We start from the raw sequence: 23,944 nt of genomic DNA, 5'->3' as shown, positions 1-23,944 counted from the left end.
ACTTTGTTTCTTAGCATCTTTAGTTTTCTTCAAAAAACAACTAAAAGGCTACCTTATACATGCATCTTTTTCTGATGTCCCTGAGTATTAGTGCCTCCTTGCCTTGTTCCATCTCAAAAAATGACTTTTTCATTTATTTTGTGTGTACTTATATATACATGTGCTGTCTCTCCAATAGAATGCCACTTCCTTGAAAGCACAGAGAGTTTATATCTTTGTATACTCAGCATGAAGCAGAGTCAAGCACATATTAGATTCTTAATAAATGCAAGACAAAAAAGCAACAAATACTTTTAAGCACTTACTATGGCTAGGCACTGTACTAAGCAGTGGGGATACAAATCAAAACAAAAATAATGATATGAGGTATGTACATAAGGGCAGACTGTCAAGCCTGAGCAGTCAGAAACAGATCCAGGAAGATAACAAAGGTTAGCTGGTCTGGGTCTTTCACCAAACTCTAGACCCTGAGAGCAGGTCACTCATGGGAGAAGAGGCTCAATATGGTAGAAGATTATAGTGAGGTGGCCATCATGTAGATAGGGATGGAAATTTGGAGAAAGATAAGAGAGGGAAAGGAATTTTGCTTCATTATGTGGTAACTCTGATTTGCAAGGTTAAGAAGAACAGAAGTTAGGCAGACAGGTGACACAGTGAATAGAGTGCTAGATATTGAGCCAGAAAGATCTGAATTAAAACTCAGTCTCAGACACTTGCTAGCTGTGTGACCTTGTGCAAATCACTTAACTTCTTTTTGCCTTAGTTTTCTTATCTTTAAAATGGGGATAATAATAATTGCATCTACATTATAGGATTTTGAAGATCAAATGAGTTAATTGTAAAGTGCTTAACATTGTGCCTGGAAGATAGCAAGTGTTATAAAAATATTAACTATGATGATCATGATCATGATGGTGTTGGAAATTCATGAATAATAGCATGAGAAGGAACTAGATGATCAAGCTCATAACCCTTCATGTTCTGTGATGACCTAGAACAAAGCAATTGTCATGTTTCATAGTGTGTCAAGTCAAGAACAGGGGAGTTGGGGATATAGCCAGTAAGAAGGTTTAAAGATGGATCTGGATCATTATGTAACAGATGTTCCAGTTTTCTGGTGACATTGAGCCTATAATTCATCACATTCACATAATCATGTCCCCAAAAGATGTAGGATGTGAAGCAAATCATCAGCTTTTAACCTGTCCAGCAATGGAAGATGAGGCCCCATAATACCTTGGCACCCTAATGCTAGGAATTTGTGATAAATATTATTCCCCTTTAAAGTAAATCTGGTTCTCTATCTTCCTCTGTATAACAATGCTATCTCAAAGTAGTATATAAAAATAAATCCACAGAAGATAACAATGAACATGAGTTTGGGGTTATATTACTACTGACATTTCTTAATACAGAAGAGGAAATGGCATGACTGATTTTTTTTACCCTTTCTAACTTGATGATTCCATACAAAAATAACATCACTTCCAGTAGTAATTTTGATATTATTCCATTTTAGCCTACTTTTGCAAACTGACACAATCTGTTCTTTCCATGGTAACATTGCCTAACTTACTCTAATGCGAATCTTTAGAGTGGAAATTGTGGAAACAAGCTATAACCTAATCTATTAGGAAGAGCAGTGGACTGTATGTTCAGAGACCTAGTTTCAATTTTCCATTAACTTCCTATATACCTCTAGGGATGCCAAATAGCCCACGACACTTTATATCTCTTAAATGCCTTCTTTCTTTCCTGCTTTCTTGCTTTCCTCCCTCCCATAATTCCACAAATATTACTGAAACACTGTTATCTTCAGGACACATTGATAGGTTCTCTGTGGGAAGTAAAAAAAGAACCTTAAGATATGTTTCCTGCCTTCAAGGAGCTTGTAGGGCAGTAAACAAGGTGAAGCATACACAAATAACTCATTCAAATTCATAAGTGCTCAGTGTCATATGAATGCTACAAAAATATTATGTTAGCTCATAACAGGGGAAAATTACTGCTGAATGAGTGACCATGTAAAATTCCTTCATTAAGGACCTGACATGGGGGCTAGATACAAAGAAAGGTTAGGATTTCTCCAAGAATGGATGTGGATGGGAGGAATGCCAAAGAGAGAGAACAGTATGAGAAAAGGCATGGAACCATAAAAGCAAGTATAGGTAAAAGTTAATGGTGTGTGGAATATGAAGTTGGAGAGGTTGGTTGATACCAAATTGTAAATGGCTTTGAATGGAGATTTTTGGATTGGGGCTCCATTCAACATTCAATTGAGAACAATGAAAGATTTTTAAGTAGGCAATTGACATAATCAGAGCTTCAGTTTAAGAAAATTAATACAGAAACTTTTTGTAAATCGAACTGGCAACAGTGGGGAGAAACTAGACATAGGAAAATGAGTTAAAAATCAATTTTAGTGTTCAAGGAGTCAGAACATGATATCTTGAACTAGGGCATTTATATTGGAAATGGGAAAGGTCAGATATGAGAAAACAACATTATAGAAAAATAAATAGGAATTGGAAAAATAAATAAGAATTAGCAACCCTATGGAGAGGAGGAATGAAGAGAGGAAAAACGAGGTTAGCCAAAGTTGACCTCAAAATTTTGAGTCAACATGATTAGAAGAATGATTGAATCATTAACAGAAATAAGAAGGGCAGAGAAGAGACTTATTTACAAGGGGAGAGGACAAATCCAATTTAAAATATGTTGAACTTAAGTTCCTTAGGGAATATACAAGTAAAGCTAACCAACTGAAATTTGAAAATGCAGTTTTAAAGTTAAAGAGAAAAGCCAGGAATGGAGCTATAGGCTTGGGAGTTATCCACAAAGAAATAAGTAAAGACACTGGTATAGATAATGACTAAGAAAAAAAAATAAACAAAGTGGAGAGAGAAGAGATAGAAAATTTTCTTTCTTAGTAAAGTATTTAAAGCTTTCTTAGTAAAGTGCTTAAAGAAAGACATAAATAAAAGTTTTTACAGTTTCAAAGGGCTTGATTAGAGATCACCTGGTCTAATTCCCTCAGTTTTACAGATGAAGAAATTGAGAATAGTTGATACAAAGGGGTTTGCTCAAGGTCACATAGGTAGGTAATAAAATTTTTCTATTGCAACTATGACCACTAATGCATATTGGATGATATCAAATACTTAGTCTTAATGTAATATTTAATAGACAAATCTAAAGCTAATTCTTCAAGATGAAAAAATGCATCTGTCTGCTTTCTTTGCAGAGGTGTGAAATATTATATATACTGTTAGATTTAGCTAATGTGTCAATTTGGTTGAAATTTCTTTCCCTCTTTATTATTCTTTGTTCTATGGCATAGCTTCTCACAAGAAGACATTTAGAAATGAAGAGACAGCATGATACAGTGTGCTAAATATTGATTTTGGAGTCTTTGGACCAGGGTTCAAATACTGTCTTGATTTCTTTGAGTGGACAATTCATTTTATCTATTTCTGGTGGGGTATCCTAATATATTAAAAGATGGTATTGAATTAGAGTGCTTCTAAGATCCCTTACAGCTCAAAATACATGATGACATATATAAGCATATATGTATATATGTATATGTACACACATATACAAAGCATACATACATACATACATATAGTACACATATACATACCTATATATACACATGCACACATCATATGTTTGTGTTATAACCTTAATTTGCATACACATAATTTTTCATATGCATGTATGTATATATGTATATGTGTCTGTATATATATACACATATATATACATATACATATATGTGTATATATACATATATATATATATACACTGCTGGGTGGTGATGTGAGCAGAAAGCAAAACCCATATAATTATACTAATAATGTTAAAATAGTTTTACATTTAATATACTTGAATTTTTTTTCAAACAATTTTCTTGTAGGAACTTCATTTGTTGCAAAAATATATAATACAAAGAAAAAATTAAATTCCATATGGCATTCCCTTTCCTTTTTGATTTCTCAATATTGTAAGAATCTACATACCTGTCTTATGAGGTCTATCATCTACTTCATCAAGTGGCTATAAAAGGTACAATATGTACACACATACACATACACACATATTTGTATACACATATTTTATAGAAAGTCATAGATTACAATAAAATAAATATAGTCATACACTTATCATATTTCAACTTTATATAAATTGTCTTCTATATCATTAATTAAACTAAAATATTTAAAACTGAATCAACCGAATTATTCTTTATGTAATTTTTTCCCATGATTTAAAACCCTTAGTTACATCAGAAAAATTCATAACCTTAACTTGATTTAGTATTGAAATAGATAGTCTTAGCTCCTTCAACTAGATGACATTTTATTGTATTCAAACTACTATACTCTACTCATAGTAGGGCCTAGAGCATTTCTTAACCAAATTGTTCATTTCTTGAGCACTTAGAAGCATTCAGCACAGTTAATTATTTAAAAATTTGTTGAATTGAATTTGAACAAAAATGTTATATATTTTAGGAAATTAGTGTATACCCATCAATCAACCAACAAGCATTTATTAGGGAATCTCCAGTTGTCATGTAGTATACTAGACAATAGAAATAGAAATATAGAAGCAAATCAATTCCTGACCTTAAAGAACTAAATTTTTTTAAATAACTAACACTTACATAGTACTTTAAGATGTGCAAAGTACTTTGTATACATCATTTCATTAGGTACTCAAAATGACTTGTGAGGTGAGTGCTATCACTTTCCCCAATTCACAGTTAAGATTCTTCTCACCTGAGAAGTGTATCAAGGCATAGCATCTTATGAGTTAGTTTAAATGGGTTAGAGATGATTTGATTGATTTTTTTTCTCAGCTGATACCCTTACAAGAAAAACAAAAGAGAGTTGAGTACAAAAAGCTTGCTGGCTTGCTTTCTTCATGTTCATAATGGTAGCTGACTTCAGGTACATTTGTTGGATCTTGAGGTGTTTTTTTTGAAGGAGCTTCTCTAATACTCTTTAATGTTTATTTGTTTTTCAGTTCTGAACTCGATTTTTTTTAATTACTAGTTTTCTAGGGTCTTTTCATATTTTTCTTGGGGTTTATGTAGTAGCCTTTTGTAACAAAATTATTTTAAAAGAAAAACTTCATGCTATAGAGAGAGCTCTTTCAAAACAGATGTTTTAAACTGTTTCCATTGTTAGTTATATGATTTTGTTGCCAAAATGCCTTTAAAATATGTTTATACACTCACAAAATGTTGAAACAGAATTTATTAACATATTCAAGAATTTTTGCAAATAGTTTTAGTTGGTTATGAAATCCTCTGAAACTCAATTTGTCAAAAATTTAAAAATTCAACACCTTTCCATTAACTTACAAGAAATAATTCCTCACTGACATCAGGAAAGATGGAATATTTTAGCTGAGTTTCCAACAAATCCTTCACATGTAAAATTGGATGGGATTGAAAATTTCATATCATGATTTAGTAAGCACAGCCAGCAATGTATTCTTTCCATTTGTATCTAAGTATCCTTAGTGAGAAAACTTCATCATCTAAGACAATTATTAAAACCAAGTATCAAAATAAACTAAATGTAGAACCAAATCTTTAAATCACTGTATTATGAAGTGGCAAACCATGAGTTTCATAAATAATAAAACTTGTTCAATCACATTGGTTTCACTACACTAAACAAAACACAAATGTTTCTTTCATCATTTCTTTTGACATAATAGTATTTGTATATTCTTAAGGTGTATTCCATACTCTCAGTTTCCAATTCTTTGACACTACAAAAAGAGTGTATATATATTATATATATATGTAGATAGATAGATATAGATATAGATATATATTTAACATGGAGGTGTCTATCATTTTTCTTTCAATTTCATGGTTTATAGTACTATTAGTATTACCACTGAGTCAAATGACGTGACAATGGATTAATTTTTTTTAACATACTTCAAAATTAATTTCTAAGACAGCTAGACCAATTCACAGGGATGTCTACATCAGCCTCACATCCTGCCTACTAAACTATGGTCTTTGTTTCCACTTCTGAAAGCTCCCAGGAAGCTCTTCCCTTGGCCAAGGACATAGGCCTCAGGATTCTGGTATTTGTTTTTAATCTAAGACCTTCTCCAGTGCCCTGGAGTCCTTTCTCAGTTTAGTAGCACCCTGAATTGCCAGCTCCCAGAAAATCTCTTGACATAATTTCAGCTGCATCTATCTGCTATAAGTCAGGCTCCTAGTCCTGACGGGGCATACTATCACCTCCTGCCCCAGGGTTGGACATTTGAGGGAGAGCCTAAAAGAGTCTAATCACTTTCTTCACTTAATAGATTTCTAATAAGTTACTGATAATCACCCTAGATTTATTCCTAAATGTTTATCAGACTCCCATCCTATTATACTTCTTAGTGATTCTGAAGCTTCATCTGTCTTTGTACAAAATTCTGTTCCCCAACCTTTATTTCCTACTCTCTTTCTCTAATCTTACTTAATGCTACTCCACCCACCATCCCACTTCCTATGTACTCAAACCTACCATTGTGCTCTCTAGAATGTTGGCTTTATTTTCTCTACAAGGCTTCCACATCAGTTCCTAGCCATAGCCTTACTAGAAGCCTATTCTCCAGACATCATTCTCATCTCATCCCTACCACAATTTTGCCAGTGGGTTCTCCATCCCTGATATGTGAACGTTTGCTATGTCTTACTACCAATTTATCAACCATCTTTTTGCTACATTTTACCCCCCCTTCCATCTTTTCTTTATGTGTTTCCTTCCCTCATTAGAATATAAGCTTCTTGAGGGAAGGAACTGTTACTTATTTGCATTTTTATCCCTAGTGCTTAGCACAGTATTGTAACATAGTAAGTTATCTCTCTCCTCTCTCTCTTTCTCTCTCCTTTCTTAAAGGAGTATATTCCCAGTACCACATGGTCTTATAATTATTGTCACTAGGCTTTAAAGTGGGCTAAAATCTGTATCTAGAAAAGACTTTTTTCCTTTGGTTGTCTCCTTACCCCTCCCAGTCACACCTTCTTTGAAAAATGTCCCTTTCCTTATGACATCCAGTTGTTTCATCTTTATGAAAGCAACTTGGAATTCACTTTGTACTTCTAGTCTTTCATGCATCAAGAAGCTCTAACCTTAGGTCTCTTTTTTACCTGGTCATAAATGGGCCGTGGTATTCTGTAAAGATTTTAATAACCTTTCAGGTCTCTGGAAAAAAATGATATACAACACACTTTTGAGCTAAATTTGCTTTAATAACATTTTGTCCCATCACTTAGGTTTAAAATTAGGTTTAAAATTCAACAAAACAGTAAATCAAGTCTTAATTTGTAGCACTTACTGCTTTCCAATATGTAAATACTTATATTGAAAATTCAACAAGTCTCAATAGCTGGTTCAAGGTGGCACCAATGCATCTCAACAGACAAACCTTACTAAAGCCTTTATTAAATCTCCTTTTCCTTAATAATTGTTTTCTAGTCATTTCACCAAGGGGAAAGTTAGAACCTTTATGGGAAATATTTCCTCATGCAGGTACTGTTGTTAACATCTGTGGTATATTGCAAGATTCACTTTAAATTCAACTTATGAAAAAGTCCCTCCTACAGTTACTGTCTTTCCTCTGATGTTGCCTCACATATACATAGTAGTTTCTGTGTTGTTTCCCTCACATTCACTAGAATGTGAGCTACTTGAGGGTATGAATCTTTGCCTTTCTTTACCTAGCAATTAGTATGGGGGCTGAAGCATTGTAAGTACTTAATAAATATGTGTTGACTAACTAATACCTCCATAATGAATGCATTAATGTGCCTATCTTCCCAAAGGTTCACCAACATCTGACATTTTTCTTTATTGCTACCTTTCCTAGTCTGATGAGCCTGAGGCTCAGAATTTCTGTAATTTGCATTTTTTTCCTCATTTTTAGTGAGCTTTTCTTTCATTCTGATAAAGAATGAAGAGAAACTTACTTAGACTAGGCCCATGCTTGGAGGAGCTCTCAAATAATACTTGGATTTCCATATTTGATAATATGGAAATAATGATTCATAGCTATCCTTCACTTTCCAAATGATCTTAATTATCCTTTCAATAATCTGAGAATACTTTTTAGCAGTTTTACTTTGGAATAAAGTAATCTGTGTCCTGAGTGATAGTGCTTTTAGTTCAAACTGTAATAAACTGAAAAATCATTTTTGGCATTGCTTCATGGCCTTTAGAGAATTAAATAATTCATGCTTCCCAGACTTTGATTATAGAACTGCTTTATTGTTCATATTATCATTAAGAGTTACTTGACTTGCTTGATGTCAGTGTGAAGCTGACTTTTTTATGTTTATACTTTGATTTCTTTCATTTATTTATCAAGGATATCTGATGATATTTTGTTTATTGTGCATTACCAAAATCAGAATTTGAATCGTATTTTATTTGTAAAAATGAAATTATCATTGATTAACACACCAGTGGGGGAAGGTTTCTATTCTTAATATTTTGACCAAACTACATTTCTAGTTATTATTTGTTTTGTTATTTAAACAGTGAATGTATTGAGAACAAACAATACCTTCAGCACAATTTAACAATTTTGAATGATACTTTGATGGCTTAGAAAGAATAAGTGTTGCTCTTATATTTCTAACATAGAATAGAGATGGATCTCACTCAATTATAGGATCAAAGTGTAAATAAAAAAATATAAAACTCATCTATATCTACCCCAATGAAGTTATATAAATGTAAAAAAAAACCCAAAATGTATATAATGAATTACCAGCTGTACATTTGCATAGGATTAGTAATGATATTTGGTAAGGTCAGTAGCCAATAATGTGGATTATATTTATTTTGTTTCCTGTGTAGTATACTGAAAGCTCCCATGTGTAACTGCACCATAAGAGATGAAACTGTGCATCTATTTAAAAGTATAACCTTGGTAATTATAGTATAGAGATGAGCACTAGAATTGTGTAGGTTATGGGAGAACTATCAATAGGTAAGGAGCCTCAACAAACTAAAGCTGATACCTCATGTCTTTAGCAGCTGCAGAACCATTGCCTGAGGCTAAAATGGCAGCAGATAGAGTGAGCACCTGGGGGGCAAAGCTAAAAGTGGCATCCAGCCTCTGAGGCATCAGTGCCAACATTCCACATCCTCAAACTGAGGAAAGCTTATGCTCTCTTCAGTGGCTTGCATTACTCTAGAGTTTCTCATTATTGGTTAGTTCACTTGCTTTCTCTTGCAGGAATACAAAAATGGCTCCCTTTATTCTCATCAAATCCCTCAGAAGGGAAAACCTCTTTCTTTCTTCATAAAGGTAAAAGATATTTCTTCTGTCATAGTTGGTAAGGATTTGAATTTCATTTATTTTTTTCTGTAATAAGAAAGAGGACAAGATTCATAAGTAATAATGATTTGAAAATGAGAAACAAATAATTTATAAGGAAAGAGTTAATGTCAAATTTCACCCCACTCCACAGAAAAGAGCAAGAGTGGGGGAGGTAAATATCAAGCACTAGATTAACCCAGATAAGAGTTTTGAACTAAGATAAGCCTCATAACAAGCAAGGGGGTAGGGAAATCAAACTTCCCATCAGCTCTCCTGGTCTTACTCACCCATTTCATCAGTCATTGTTAAGAATGGAGAATGGTTATTCCTCAGCTTCCAATTGCCATTGTCTATAGTATGGTAAAATGATAATTAAGATAATCAGAATATGACATACATTCTTGCCATTTCTTTCTAGAGATTAAAAGTCAATGAAGACAAATTCTGAAGATTTGCCAATTATTTATTATTTCACAAATATGTGGCATGAGATGTTAATAACTTTCTTTACAAACATCAAGTACAGCTCTTGCACATATTATTGATATTTGCTGGTATATTGGAATGGTAAAAAACTGCTTCTTACAAGGCCTAGGGTCTCTTGACAAATATGTCCAAAGTCATCATCATCATGCCCTACTTTCAAGGATATAAAACAAAATATGTGGAATTATAAAGGGAACTAATTTTACTGAAATACAACTATGTATATATGTATGTATGTATGCATGTACTATGTATGTATGTATGTAGCTATCTAGCTATCTCTTAGTTCATGGAATGCAGACTAAAAATATCTATCATAGATTCATAGAAAATAGACAGAATCAACTGCTTCCTGGTACCATGTGTAGGACTAATCAATAAAGACACTTCAAATGACTGGAACCTGAGTCCCTTAGTTGCATGTTTTTGTTTCTTGAGTTATGAAACTTCCCTTTGTCTTATCACAAACCCTCTGACCTTACTACCAAACAACCTAACAAATAAAGGTGAATTCAGTGTTGAGAAAAGTGAAGTCAACAAGCATTTATTAAGTTCCTATTATGTGGTAATCACTGTGCTAAGCACTAACAAACTTGAGAAATAACAAAAGGATAAAAAAAAGGTAGTCCCTGCTTTCAAGGAGTTCATAATTAATTGGAGATGCGAATGACTATGTGCATATAAGATAGGATAAATTGGAGAGAATCATCCAAGGCAGGCACCAACGTTAAGGAGGTCAGGGAAAAGCTCATTGTAAAGTAAATTTTAGCTGAGACTTGAAGGAAGCCAAGATAGTAAAGAAATAGAGAAGAGGAGGGAGACATTTCCAGGTGTGGGATAGTCATTTAAAATGAACAGAGTAGGGAAAATATCTTGTTTGAGGAACAGCAAGGAGGTCAGTATCACTGCATCATACAGTATGTGAGATAAGAAAATTATATTAAAACTGGAAGAGTAGGAAAGAGTCAGGTAAGTTATGAAGTGTTTTAAAGCCAAATGGATGATGATTTTATATTTGATTCTTGAGAAAATAGGAAACCGTTGGAGTTTATTGAGGAGGAGGTGACATGGTAAGACCTTTGCTTTAGGAAGAACACAGCTGAATGGAGAATATACTGAAGTGGATAGAGACTTGAGTTGAGAAGAACAACCAGAAAGCTATTGCAATAATCTAATCAAGAGAGAGCTCTAAAGAGCGTGATATGAAATGGTAGAAAAAACCCGGGCCATTAGGAGTTAAGCTACAATGAGAAACAACCTCAAAGAGTCCAGTTGAGTAACATTTCCAGTAGAGTTAATTTTTCCAAGGGGGAACATATGAGGAAAACTACAAGAAGGGAAAGGACATTAAAAATCTCCAGTGCCAGAGGTTAAATGAACAACCTGCATTTCCTACATATAAACCTTTCTAGTAACATACTCTTGGGGTAGCTAGGTGGCACAGTGGATAGAGCACTAGCCCTGGAGTCAGGAGGACCTGAGTTTGGCCTCAGACACATAACACTGACATAACACATAACCTGGGCAAGTCACTGAACCTAATTGCCTCACCCCTCCCATCCAAAAAAATACTCTCTGTATGTGCCTACTCTTCCCACTAACTGCATGCCATTATAAGAGATGGTAACTCAGGTTTATGGGTGTAATGGTTTGTTACTCTTGTTCTTATGATGCCATCTTAGTACATGGTCTTTAATGTAATTTTCTATAGTTGCTCACTATTAAAGGTAAATATCTCATTTCGCACCCACTTTATGCCTTTTGGAATTCTTTAAGTTCAGGATTTGAATTTCTGGAGTTCAAATCCATAGAGGAGCTTGAACTTGTGAGGAGCTATCTCCCTGTGATCCCAATCTCTGTGTGAATGTTTGGAGTATAGTCACAGAGGTTTGTGAGAAGGCAGTCCAGTGAGATAGTGGCACATTTACTATTTTTCATACACAACAAGCCATATTCAAAAATCATCAATTTAAAAAAAATCATCAATTTTCATTGTCCACCTGCATGGAATTCTTTCCTTTTTCTATCTCTTGGCTTCCCTTATTTCCTTCAATTCTTAGCTAAAATCCCATTTTCTATAAGAAGGCTTTACCTATCCTACTCAATGCTAGCGACTTCCCTCTGTGACTGTTTCCAATTTTTCTTGTTTTTAGATTTTTGTACATAGTTGTTTGCATGCCATGTCTCCCATTAGACTGTGAGATTCTTTTTTTTTTTCCAGCCAAAGACAAGGTTTATTAGAACATTTGTCATATTGGGCAGACTCTTAAGGAGTCTGAACATTAGTAAACTATTGGCTAGATTATAAGAATCTAAGCAGTGGCTAGATTATAAGAATCTAAGCATCTTGATGGAGACAAGATGAACCTTGTATACAGAAAGACTGTGGGAAGGATCTAGGAGTGGTCAAGTAGTTTAGGGTAACTGGAGGAGGGGTCCAAGGAAGATCTGGATGGGAGTGGCCAGTAAGCTGGGGTGAACAGAATACCTGGGACCTGAAACTTGTGGCCAAGGGAGAATGGAGCCTAGCTAGGATTAAGGGTGGGAAATGGCTGGAGGCCATAGGGAGATAAGACAATGGGTGTAGCCACAATGAAAGGCCATTTGATGGGATTATAGTCTCAGGCAAAGGCCAGAGATTTGGCCATGTGGGAAAGTCCAGGGTTTTTCCTTTTTGGTGTCTAACTCCCATCCTCATCATTCCCCCTCAAACAAATGGGACCCAAATTCTTTTGGTGTATAAGAATATAAGCAATGGCTATATTGTAAGAATCTAAGCTAGACTGTGAGATTCTTGAGAACACAGACTTTGTTCCCCCTTCCTTTTACCCCTAGCTTTTATCATAATGTTGAAACATAGTATGTGCTTAAGAAAAACTTGTTGAGTTAATTTACTACAGTAGTTTTTAGAGCAATTAGGAATTTTTTGACCCTCTTTTCTGGGTCTCTTTAATGACTAAGATAATTTAGGATTTTGCAATAGTGGCATAGATATGATAATAGATGTTAAATCCTAGTAACATCTTAAAATCTCAAAAGTTCTGTTTGTGACCAATTCAGGGTTCTCTGGGTTAGTCCCATATATTGTTAAGAAATTATGTGATCTACCTATTTGAAAAGGCTCTACAAAAGTGGCACTTGTCAATTGATAACTGAAGATCAGATTTCTCTAGTGAATGAAATCTAGTGATTTCTCTATGAAATAGAGAAATATTCATATTCAGTCATATTCATATTCATATCTAATTCCATAGATAATGAATTTATCTAGACTTACTGATACAGGTAATTTGGGTTTCCAACTATTTTTTTTCCATTTGCTGTTGAAAAGAGTCAGTTGCTCTTGAGAAGCTTTGGTCATATGCTGTAATTGGAAAATATTCAGGTAGGCTAATGAAAACATTCTTTTTCTTTGCCATTTTCTGTCATAAGAATCAGGTAGTATAGACTTAGTTAAGTCCAAGTCTGAGAACTGCTGGCCTCCTAAAAGACAGTTCAGATCAGTTATGTGGACAATGTACTCAACTATTTTAGTTCTTTCAGGTCTACTGGATTTTGTGTTGTCATTCCATGTACTGATGGTGAGTGGAATCATCTTTGTAGAAGATTTTGTACATTTTTTTGTGTGTTTTGATCACAAGGTTGGGTAAACAGACAATTTTTAGGGCACCTTTTCTAGACCTTTCCTCACATTAGGAGGTAAGCATTGAGATCCTTAAAATCTGCTCAGATAACCAGGGGACAACCAAATCCCAATGCTGCTTCCAGTGAGAAAACAACCCTATGGCCTAGGCTGCCTGTGTGCAAGATTGTGACTACAGCTCCCAGTGTATCTGCACCTACTGCTTCATCACTTGCCTGTCACCAGAGGACTTTGAGATAGGTAAAAATGGTAAAATTGTATGGGTGATATCTTTTGATTTGTGTGTAAATCTTGACCAATATAAAGGAGTGGTCCACTATTTCCTTCTCCAGCTCAATTTACAGATGAGGAAACTGAGGCAAACAGGGTTAAGTGACTTGCCCAAGGTCATACAGAGCTAGTAAGTGATTAAAGCAGGATCTAAATTTAGGTCTTCCTGACTTTATGCCCAGTGTTCTAACCACCTAGCTGCCTCTGAATAATACCAAGACTATATTTGGCATAAGTAATACTTCCATGATATCAACAGATTAAATATAAGAAAAGGAATTTGCCCTATGTGACTAAAACTCACATCAAACAAAGTTAAAATCAAATTATAAAAACAAAAACAAAAACACAGGCCAGAAGAGGAGTAAACACCTCTCCTTATATCATACCACCTTGGAGAAATTGAAAACTTACATGTCCCTAGAAGTATCTCTGAAAACAGCTGCATAAAACCCCTGAAGCTTAGGACAGTACATCCTTCACACTGAAAGCAGATACTACCTTAACAAAGACTTAAAAAGTCAAGTAATTGTCTGGGAAGATGAGCAAACAAAGGGGAAAAAAGCTCAGTCTATAGAATCTTGCTTTGGTGACAAAGAAGATCAAAACATACACTCAGAAGGAGACAATAAAGTCAATGTTTCTACATCCAAAGCCTCCAAGTAAAATATGAATTGTTCTCAGGCCTTGGAAGAGCTCAAAAAGGATTTTAAAAACCAAGTAAGAGAAGTAAAGGAAAAATTGGGAAGATAAATGATAGTTATGCAAGAAAATCATGGCAAACAAGTCAATAGCTTGCTAAAGGAGACCCAAAAATACTGAAGAAAATAACACCTTAAAAAATAGACTAGACCAAATGGTAAAAGAGGTCCAAAAAGCCAATGAGGAGAAGAATGCCTTAAAAAGTAGAATAGACCAAATGGAAAAGGAGGACCAAAAATTCACTGAGGAAATTAATTCCTTAAATATTAGAATGGAGCAAATGGAATCTAATGGCTTTATGAGAAATCAAAAATTATAAAATAAAACCAAAAGAATAAAAAAAAAGAAGAAAATGTGAAATATCTCATTGGAAAAACAGCTGACCTAGAAGATAGATCCAGGAGAGATAATTTAAAAATGATTGGACTATCCGAAATCCATTATATATTTAAAAAAAAGCCTAGATATCATCTTTCAAGAAATTGTCAAGGAAAACTTCCCTGATATTCTAGAACCAGAGGGTAAAATAGAAATTGAAAAAATCCATTGATCACCTTCTGAAAGAGATCCCAAAAGGAAAACTCCCAGGAATATTATAGTCAAATTCCAGAGTTCCCAGGTCAAGTAGAAAATATTGCAAGCAGCCAGAAAGAAATAATTCAAGTATTGTGGAAATACAATCAGGATAACACAACATTTAGCATCTACTACATTAAGGGATTTTTGACTTAGAGGTCAAAGGAGCTAGGATTAAAACTAAGAATCATTTACCCAGCAAAACTGAATGTAATCAATGGGGGGGAAGGAATTGACATTCAGTGACATAGAGGTATTTAATGCAGTCTTGAGAAGTCAGAGCTAAATAGAAAAATTGACTTTCAAATACAAGACTCAAAAGAAATGTGAAAAGGTAAACAGGAAAGAGAAATCATAAGGGACTTATTAAAATTAAACCATTTACATTCTTACATGGAAAGATGATATTTTTAACTCATGAGACCTTTCTCAGTATTAGAGTAGTTGGAGGGAATATATATAGACAGAGGGCATAGGGTGAGTTGAATATGAAGGAATGATATCTAAAAAAATAAAATTAAGGGGTGAGAGAGGGATGTACTGGCAGGAGAAATGGAGAGGTAGAATGGGGCAAATTATCTCATATAAAATAGGCAAGAAAAAGCTTTAAAAGTGGAGGGGAAGAGGGGGAAGGTGAAAGGGAATGATTGAACTTTACTCTCATCAGATTTGGCTGGAGGAGGGAATAACATTCACACTCAACTGGGTATGGAAATCTATCTTATCCTACAGGAAAATGGGGGGGGAGGGGGGAGAGAGAGAGAGAGAGAGGGCTAACAGAATGGAGGTTGGAGGAGGGGGTAATCAGAAGCAAACACTTTTGAGGAGGGACAGGGTGAAAGGAAAGAATAGCACAACATGACTATTAGGGAAGTGTTTTGCTTGACTACACATGTATAACCTATATCAAATTTTTTGCCTTCTTAATAAGGGTAGGTGGGGAGGGAAAAGGAGAGAGAATTTGAAACTCAAAGTTTTTTTTTTTTAAATGAATGTTAAAAATTGTTTTTACATGCAACTGGGAAATAAGATACACAGGCATTGGGGTGTAGAAATCTATCCTGCCCAAAAGGAAAATAAAAGGTCAAGGGGATAAGATAAGATAAGAAGGGGAAGTGATAGAAAGGAGGGCAGATTGGGGGAAGGGGTAATCAGAATGCACAGTCATGGGGCAGAGGGAGGGGATAGATAGGGAGAAAATTTGGAATTCAAAATTTTGTGGAAGTGAAAGTTGAAAAGTAAAAATAAATAAATAAATGGAAAAAAATTGATTAAAATTGAGTATATAAAATAATATGAAATATATCAGAAAAGTGAATGCAAAAACCTTTTTTTTTCAGTCATCACCAATAGAAGCAGGAATAAGGATCAATTTAAAATTATCACTAAAATCATAATGTGAAAGTGGAAAAATGAAATAATCATTCAAAAAATATCAAGCCCAATGACAAAAGTTTTTGACAAAATACAACACTCATTCCTATTAAAAACACTAGAGAGCACAGGTATAAATGGAGTCTTCCTTAAAATGTTAAGTAGCATCTACCTAAAATCTTCAGCAAGCATTATATGTGATGGGGATAAGCTAGAAGCATTTCCAGTATGATCAGTGGTGAAATAAGGATGTCCATTATCACCAATGATGTTCAATATGGTACTAGAAATGTTAGCTTTAGCAAGAAAAGAAGAAAAATAAATTGAAGGTATTAGAATAGGCAAAGAAGAAACAAAGCTATCACTCTTTGCAGATGCCATGATGATATACTTAGAAAATCCTAGAGAATCAAGTAAAAAATACTTTAGCAAAGTTGCAGGTTATAAAATAAACCCACATAAATCATCAGCATTTCTCTATATTACCAACAAAGACCAACAACAAAAGGAAGAGAAATTCCATTTAAAGTTACTATAGACATTATAAAATATTTAGGAATCTACATGCCAAAAATAAACCCAGGAACTATATGAACACAATTACAAAACATTTTTCACACAAGTAAAGTCAGATCTAAATAATTGGAAAAACATCAGTTGCTCATGGGTAGGCTGAACTAATACAATAAAAATGACAATTCTACCCAAATTAATTTACCTGTTCAGTGCCATACCAATCAAAATACCAAAAATTATTTTATAGAGTGACAAAAAATAAAAAAAAAACAAGATTTATTTGGAAGAACTAAAGGTCCAGAATATCATGAGAACTAATGAAAAGAAATGCTAGTGAAGGTAGCCTAGCCATACCATATAATACCATTTGTATTATAAAGCAGCAAGTGTCAAAACTATTTGGTATTGGCTAAAAAATAGAGTGCTGCATCAGTAGAATAGGTTGCGTACCCAAGACACAGCAGTCAATGACTACAGTAATCCACTGTTTGATAAACCCAAAGATTCCAGCTTCTGGGCTAAGATTCACTATTTGACAAAAACTTCTGGGAAACCTGGAAAAGAAAATGGCAGAAACTAGGTATAGACCACAATTTTACACCTTATACCAATATAAAGTCAAAATGGGTCCATGATTAAGATATAAAGGCTAATACTATAAGCAAACTAGGAGAGCAAGGAATAATTTACTGTCAGATTTATGGAGAACAGAAGAATTTATGACCAAACAAGAGATAGAGAATGCTATGAAATGCAAAATGGATAATTTTGATTACATTAAATTGAAAAGTTTTGCACAAACAAAGCCAATGCAACCAAGATTAGGAGGAAAGTAGAAAACTGGGAAAGAATTATTACAACCAGTGTCTCTAGTAAGGGCCTCACATCTAAAATATGTAGAGAATTAAGTCAAATTTATAAGAATACAAGTCATTCCCCAATTGATAAATGGTCAAAGGATATGAACAGGCAGTTTTCAGAGGAAGAAATTCAAGGTAGCTATAGTCATATAAAAAATGCTCTAAATCGCTATTTATTAGAGAAATGCAAATCAAAACAACTCTGAGGTACCACATCATACCTTTGAGATTGGCCAACATGACAAAATAGGAAAATGATAAATGTTGGAGAAGATTTGAAAAAATTGGAACACTAATGCATTATTGGTGGAGTTGTGAACTGATCCAACCATTTTGGAGAGCAATTTGTAATGATTCCCAAAGGGCTATGAAAAGGTGCATACCCTCTTACCCAGTAATAGCACTTCTTGGTGTTTATCCCAAAGAGATCATAAAAAAATGGGAAAAGGACCCACGTGCACAAAAATATTTATAGCAACTCTTTCTGTGGTGGCAAAGAATTGGAAATTGTGGGGATGCCCATCAACTGGGGAATGGCTGAACAAGTTGTGGTATATGAATGTAATGGAATATTGTTGTGCTATAAGAAAGGATGAACAGGTGGACTTCAGAAAAACCTGGAAAGACTTGAATGGCTGATGCTGAGTGAAGTGAGCAGAACCAGGAGGACGCTGTACACAGTAACAGCCATCTTGCATGATGACTAACTTTGATAGACTTAGCTCTTTTAAGTAATGCAAGGATCTAAGACATCTCCAAAAGTCTCAGGATGGAAAATGCTATTTATCTAGAGAAAGATCTATGGAGTTTGAAAGCATAGTATACTACTTGCTTTTTTATTTTTCTTCTGTTTTGTTTTGTTTTTTCTTTCTTGTAGTTCCTCCTATTGGTTATAATTTTTCTTTACTAATGTGTAATCTTTAATAATGATTAATGTGAAAATATCTGTAATAGATAGGAATTTGTATGTAGGGCCTATATCAGATTGCATACCATCTTGGGGAGGGAAGGGGAAAGGGCAGGGGAGAAAATTTAAAACTCAGAGCAGCTAGGTGGCACAGTGGATAGAGTACTGGCCCTGAAGTCAGAAGGACCTGAGTTCAAATCTGGCCTCAGACCAAACACTTGACACTTACTAGCTGTATGACCCTGGGCAAGTCACTTAACCCCAATTGCCTAAAAGATATTTAAAGTTCAAAAGCTTATGAAAGTGGCTGTTGAAAACTAAAAATAAATAAATTAAGAAATAAATAATTTTTTTAAAAAAATCAATGTTCTATGGGATTCTTTGAGTAGTGAATTCCCCATTACCTGAGTTCATTAAGTATATGACCATTTTGGGGGGATACTCTGATCCTTTTCAAATCCATTATTCTATGATTCAACTTTCATACATAGACAGATATATTCACTAACTGTCATAATCATGCATTTTCATATAATATCATGGTTTTCTCTGGAAATTTTAATTTGATTTTTATTTGGAAATGGAAAAAAGTGTTGAGGGGGCAAAATGGTGATTTTTTTTCTCTTGACTAAAATAAGGGCTGTGAATTCAAATAGGGATTGATGCTTTCCTTTTTCCAATTTCTGAGTAATAAGTTATTCATATTATTATAATGAACTTCATGCCCCACTGTACTAACCCCTGTCAATGATATGTTCTCCATGCATATGTGATAATTTCCTCATGCCAAAATGTACTTTGTTATACTTGAATGTAAGATTGAAATGAGGTGATATTATACAGATCAGAATATCCATTGATAGAGCAGAATGAACTATTGTGTTCTTAATAACTTTTCATTGACCAAATACCACCTGCTCATCAGGCAGTTCAGCTGAAGGAATGAACTCAAAGGCGATCACTTATTTGTCAACACAACTAGTGGAAAGTTTTGGATCACCTTCCTTGAAGCTTTGGCATATTCTAATGTAGAATTCTTTTACCTACTGTTATTTGATTGAATGGAACTATAGACTGATTAGACAAGAATTTTAGATAAGGAGAATAAAAAAATAATATTTTTTAAAAGATAGAGAGTATTGCTTTCTTCTATGCAAATAAGCTATACATAATGTTTCCTTATCTGTAAAATAAGGAAATATGTAGTCTGCTACAGGTCCCTTTGTGCTCAGTGATTTTCTGTTCTTTGATAGCAGTATCACATGACCCTGTAATTTCCTGTTGTGTGTATACCTATATCTATCTACATACAGATATGAGAAAAAATAACTTTAATGCTGTGCCATTTGATTATTAATAATAATTTGTATTATTCTCTTTTCTGTAAAAGAGAGGAGACCCCCCCACCCTGCCTGCTAAAAGAATGTCAGACGCATTCAACCTTTGCTCAAGAAATCTGGGCAGGACCCCACTTAAGTGGGAAAGCTGATTTCTGTTAGGGTATAAACTTCTAGAATATAAATATAATTCTTCACCAGGGGAAAGAATTCAGGTCCTTGATCCCCTTCATTAGAGTTTAGGACCACCCAGCTCATGAAAGAGAAACCAAACCAAAGAGTACCTGATTGAAGTGTCCAGATTGCTAGAGGGACATCAAAACTCAGACCAAACCGCATTCTCAGCTGATCTCCCCCTTCAGTGTTGTGATAATTGGGAGTTTTTTTTAGCCTACCTCCTCATTAAATGTCTTCCAATCACGGTTGAGTTTCACTTGTCAGGAGGGTGCCCTGTCGAAAGGCACACACCTGATTTGAGGTGTTTCAGAGTCTGATTGGTGTCTTTGATTACCAAAATAAACCACCATTTATCAATTTATTGATTATTGGCTAGCCTAAATAATAAATTGATTATGAATACCTAGAAACTTTGTTTCAGAGTTTTATGATAGATAGATAGATAGATAGATAGATAGATAGATAGATAGATAGATAGATACATTTTTTACAAATGTTAATCTCATGATGCCCTAGTTTCTTTCACTCTTCTGTAAAAGTGTAAAAAAAAGTAACAGAAGCAAAGATGAATACACATATAGTATATATTTACTCATTCATGCATGCATGCATCATTAATTAAAAGGCTGTAGAGAACACATTATCATAAAAAGTGCAATGGCAAAGTGGAGGTTAAATAAAATTCTCAGGGCAATGGTATTATTGATTTAATAGTTTATTTTTAATGAGCTTTTTAACTATACCCAATTAAGTCTGTTTCTGTTTTATATGTTGCTATATAAAATAATATGACTTCCTGTCTTGACTATTGGAAACATTTTAGTTTGAAAGTAAATTTAGAGGGGAAAAAAGAACAATTTAATAAGGCTTTCATTTAGGAAATCCAAACTTTTGATTTTTCACTGTGTATATGGCTTTAGAATAAGAGCTATTCATGGAGAGAGGTGACATCTATATATATTTAAATGAACATAAAATAATTTGCCATTAATGTTAGGTTTGTTTTGGTATTTCTTGATAGTACACACCATGAAATTAATTTTAATTTTTCACATCTGGTATATCCATATAATAAACATATTTTCAGGTATTATTCCTTTCACTTTTGCTAAATAAGCAAAAAGGACTCATGTATATGTTTGCTAAAACTGCTGTTAAATCAGAATAAGAAATTATACCATAGCATTTAAAATAGCATAAATTTAAGTTGGAACTCATATTCATTATTCTTTTTAAAAGTCCTTGAGAGCCTTTTCTCAGTATTATGAGATATGCCTATGTCATTTTAAAAATATAATCCAATATGTCTTAGACATTGGATACCTGCCTCTGCACTTTCCTGAACTAGAAAGAAGTTCATCTCACAGCTAAAGAAACTTTAATAGCATCCAACACTGCTTCAAACATGATCATCCATTTTCAGTTTTCAATAATTCTCCTCCTCTTTTTAAAGTGTCATTGTTGTCTAGGTCATCTACTGTTAAGGACATTGTGATTACTTTTTGAAGAACACTCTTTTCCTGTCCTCTTTTCTATTTTCTCAACAAATTAATTGACAGCTTTCCCTTATGCCCTCTGATATATATTCTATCATACAAACAGGTGACTATTGTCTTGGTTTTTATTAGACTGCAAATTAACCCATCAAAATCTCATATGTCACTACATTCTACAGAGTAATCAATACTCTGTGATGTGAACTGAGTAGCTTTTCACTGTTGAAGTTAGCTCTTAATGTGCAAAAAAAAAAGTGCAGATTATATTTATGTTTCCTTAGGCAGTAAACAATTCCACAATCTAAAAGCTGAAATGTTTATTTCTATACACACAATACATTCATACTTATCTATTTACTCCAAAAATAAAATTCTATTTCTTGTTAATAAGAAACTACAGAGTTCAGGTATTGAATTTTTTAAGCAATAGAAAAAACCTACCTCTGATACCATGTGAGCTTTCTATTTTAATATGTTCTACAATTTATGGTAATGTGAATTTTCAACATGAGGCAGTGTACTACACATTGTCAGAAATTCATTGTCCAAAATACCACGGTCAATTTCCATGCTATACTTATGAATTTTATTAATCAATCACAGTGTTAGAAGCAATTCTTAGAAAGCTTGTATTTCTTCAGTTTCATTAAATTTTTATATATCCAAATAGTTATAACTCATTATACATGACACTAAATACAGAAAGAAATGAAACTGAATTGACTTTTTTCAAATACAGTCAACATTCACTTATCTAAGATCATCTCCTTTATGGGATATGTAAGGTGAATTTTTAATTCCAGGATTACTTTCCAATCCTCCCCATCCCCATGATATATACTTGACATGCAAACATGGAAACTAATTTTGTTATTAGTGTGAGAAAAAATATAATGGGCAAGACTAATTCCCTTTACAGAAAACATGATATATTCCAAAGACAAATATAAATATCTTTCAAATGATCAATCTTGAGGATTTGGCAACCTATACATTTGGACCAAATTACCTGCACACAAAAGGGCATGTAAAACAAATCAGAAATCAATAATCTTTCTTTATCATTTCTCAAATCTATTTTTCAATCTTACAGTCAAGGCATAGAATTACAGATTATTTTCAGCATAAAAGTCCTAAGAAATTAGCTTCATCCTCCCACAGAATTCCTTCCATTTTGTAAATAAGAAAACAGTCTAAGAAAACTTAAGTGATTTGTTAGTAAGTACTATAAAAGTCAGCACCAATAATTGATTACAGGTTTCTTGAATCTTATTCCAGTCTTCTTTTAATTACCTGATGTTACATCATTATTGTTCTTGCTCACTTCTCCTTACCTTAATTAACCACATGAAAGTACATCTCTTAAGTGCCTAGACATGTGGTATTTGTCGTATACCTTCCTCTAGCTTGTCCCTAACCCTGGCCTGTCTAGACTCATTCTGCCCCATTGATACTGATATAAATGGCTACCTATGAGCAGCCTAGAATATTTTCAAGTGGCCATGTGTGGCTTTGCTATGATTATTTTATGGCAGTACGAATATTATTTATAAATTCAAAACACAAAGAAATGTATCTCTTTTCTGATTCATACATGCTCTTCTCTAGGCTCTGGGTTGCAAAGTTAGATATTTTGTTTTTTATTTATGTTTTAAATTTTCTAATAATTTCTAATGAATTTTCTAATAAGCAGAATCAGAGGGTTTTGATATCCATTGAGTCTCTTTATGGGGAGCTGTCAGGCTCCCTGTTCCAGTACAATCTCAGGTGTTTCTATTTGTTTTTACCTATGGTCTCATCTTCACCAATGAGATAAATACTGACCAGGAGCAATGAAAATGCTAGGTCCCATTTTTTTTTTTTCAGAAGGGATATCAAGGTTTATATCTTTCTGGCTTCTGTCAGTGAGCATTGTGGGAGGAGCAGGGGAAAAGTAAAGAAACTGAGATAAATAAAGATAAGGAAATCAAATATCTGACTTAGAGATTGGGACTAATGACATAGGTAAGAAATTGAGTTTGAGGAGGATATATTTGGCAAAATCTGAAAAAATTGAGGAACATTTGAAGAACAATCCCCATGCCCAGATACTGACTGAGATTTTGGTTAACAGGTAAGCATAATGGAGGACAATTTTGTGATATATAAAAGATTAAAGAGGATCAAGGAATGTTGTGAGTTACCCTCTCCCTAATGTCTCCCCCCACTCATGCCCAGAAAACAAATTAGTTTATTTATGGCTTGTGAGT

The sequence above is a fragment of the Vombatus ursinus genome, unplaced genomic scaffold (genome assembly GCF_900497805.2).
Source record: "Vombatus ursinus unplaced genomic scaffold, bare-nosed wombat genome assembly UNPS02014807.1, whole genome shotgun sequence".
Taxonomy (NCBI): domain Eukaryota; kingdom Metazoa; phylum Chordata; class Mammalia; order Diprotodontia; family Vombatidae; genus Vombatus; species Vombatus ursinus.
This window is presented reverse-complemented; position numbering follows the sequence as displayed.